The sequence below is a fragment of the Papaver somniferum genome, chromosome 8, assembly GCF_003573695.1.
Source record: "Papaver somniferum cultivar HN1 chromosome 8, ASM357369v1, whole genome shotgun sequence".
In the NCBI taxonomy this organism is placed as follows: domain Eukaryota; kingdom Viridiplantae; phylum Streptophyta; class Magnoliopsida; order Ranunculales; family Papaveraceae; genus Papaver; species Papaver somniferum.
The window spans coordinates 20,083,478-20,086,161 of record NC_039365.1 but is presented as its reverse complement, the minus strand read 5'-3'; the positions used below and the strand labels follow the sequence as shown (position 1 = coordinate 20,086,161).

Here is a 2,684-nt window from a genome sequence, read left to right as displayed (position 1 = left end):
AGATATATAATCGGATTTGTAAGCAGTACGACAGATATGTACCCAGACAGATATGTACTCAAATTTGTAAGCAGTGTAGCAAATATGTACTCGAATTTTTAAGCAGTGTACCAGATATGTACTCAAATTTGTAAGCAGTGTAGACACACACGTTTGGTAGTAATGGGCATTATGGACATTTTCATGTTTTAATTAATTTTGGACCTCTGGATAAAAAAAAAATCCGGTTGGACCCTACTATAAATAACTATATGGGCCTAGGACCAAACAAGAAATTTTCCTATATATATACTAGGTGGAGCACGGGCCCAAATATTTTGCAGAGAGTAATTATGTTATGTTGCGGGTGTCATTTTTGGGATTAAAAAATGCCAATAAAAATAAAAGTAATTAAAATAGCAAAACCGTGTAAATATTGAACCCAAAAGGAGGTACATATGCAAAATGAAATTAAGTCAATACCTGGGTATATCGCTGGGTAGTTTTCAAAGGTATGTCCATGATAGTTTCGTATGTTCAAAGATTAATTAGGTGCAAAGCTTCTACTATAGGTAGATAAAGGTAAAAAATTCCTCTTAGCCCATACTCCTCGTAGCTATGGTTTGTACAATTCAAAACAGTAAATTGAAACAATTACAAAATCTAAAGTCCCATGTTGCCATGGTATGAAATACTGCAAGAGACATGGCCAAAAGTAATATCATCTGAAACTTTCTTAAAGTAAACGTTAATGATGTACTTGATCCCTTAATCGTAAAGTATATCTTGGTATAGCCCAAATTTACATTTTGAGATCATCAAACAAATGCCTACCCAGAGTAAGTTGACTACAAACCCATTTTAACAACCAAAACATCCACATACAACATTTTAGGGCATACAGACTGGATGCCAAAGAAGCGATGGCTGGACGAAGATGATAGATCGGTATGCAATAGCCAATATGCCTTATTAAATTTTATTCTGTGGAAAGATTGGTTACAGACGGTGGTCCTGCAACAAAAAATATTCAAGCAAAATAGTGAATAAGTCACCCATCCCAGACAATTAGGATCCAAATAAAAAGGGAGATGCATTTGAATTGCATCTAAAATAGAATATATAGAACATAACTACATCACAAATCTGACATATTAAGCTACCTAGACAGTAATTTATGATTAAGTTGTGTTGCAAAGGATTAAATGAACAGTTTCATCTCTTCCTATAAATGGTACATGAATTTTTCACTAAGGGTTATTACCAACATTTTACAACACAATCAGCTTTTCACTAAGGGTTATTTCCATGAAAAGGACCGACAAAGATATTATGTAAAAATGAAGAAAAGCACCTCTCTTTGGATGGTCATGGTACTCATTAAAATATTCAAAAAGATCAAATAAGATCCAAGAACATTTGTTTACAGATAAAGAAACAAATTAAATTAAAATAATTGAACACCTTAAGTTTCAATTATCCTTAAAGCTTGCCTCCATGGACAACAATATTTTGAGCAGTAATGAGGTAAATAACTTTATATAACCATTTAAATATATCTCCATTTGCCACTCTGCTTGATTGTCCGGTAATGTTGCTTAGATACTAAACCTTTGGTGAAGACAGTTGTAATACATAGGCTTTATCAGTAATTGATAAAATCACATGCGACTAAGTGGTTCCATGTAATCAAGAAGAAAGTTCACACAAATTAAAGTGTAAGACTTATGATGGCAAATGAAAACTCAGCAGAAATTATTGTAAGAATGCGGACTTTGATATGCAGTAGAAACGTAGAATCAAAGATATAGTCCTAATTCTTGCTCATTAGATGTTAGGATAGGCAGGAAGTTGCTGGATGCTGAGCTCCAATTTTAGTGCTAGAAAAAATTACCTGATTCAATATGTTGTCGGCTTTATATTCACTTCTTGTTCTTCTTTGTTCTATATTCTAGTCCTATCACTTGATGATTGATAATCAAATCCTGCAATAAGTAAAAGAATTAAAATTTTAAGCAATTAAGGTATCCGACAGAACAATGGATGATATTACAAACAACGAAGAAACGAAAAAACAAATTATCATACCTGTAGAGTAAAAACGTATTAAAGAAGACAACCCAAAACAATGTCTTCTTGAGTTATTGACTTATAAGATTTTATCAATGGGTCAAATGGCTTTCACTTTTAATATTTTATCAATGGCTTATAAGATTTCCTTAGACCCAAAATAAAAAACTAATTAATCACCATACGCCATAGGTTCTCGGTTTTTATTTGAGATAAACCCTCACCTGCAAAAACAGGAGAAAAGAGAATAACCTCTGAGGAAGATATATTTATGCTGAAACCTTTATCTTTGATTCTATTTTCACGTATTAGCTCATATGCAATATCAACAAACAGGAGGATGGAGAGGAAAAGAAGTATCCCGAGGAAAGGATGCTGTAAAAATTGGGAAAACAGAATTAGGGTGACGAATAAAATCAACCATAAAAAAAGAGACAAAACAGAAAGAGAAGAGGAGTCGGCAGGGAAAAAGAGAATGATTTTTTAAGCCGGTGATACGCATAAAGACGCGATTTATAAAAGGGATACCAGTCCTACTAAGTGCTGATATCATTTCATCGATCCAACGGTCAGGATCGGTGGGATCTTTTTGTCCTATATGAAACGGTATCAATACTTAGTAGAACTGGTATCCC

The 2,684-nt window shown here is 33.4% G+C and overlaps 1 long non-coding RNA gene across 1 annotated transcript; it reads right to left on the bottom strand.

Moving 5' to 3' along the window:
• Nucleotides 1–577: 577 nt before the first annotated feature.
• Nucleotides 578–2,474, bottom strand: LOC113302261. Its single transcript, XR_003336717.1, has 3 exons — nucleotides 2,068–2,474; nucleotides 1,874–1,964; nucleotides 578–993 (listed from the first exon to the last, which is right to left on the bottom strand). It is a non-coding gene; the product is annotated as an uncharacterized LOC113302261 (long non-coding RNA).
• Nucleotides 2,475–2,684: the final 210 nt, after the last annotated feature.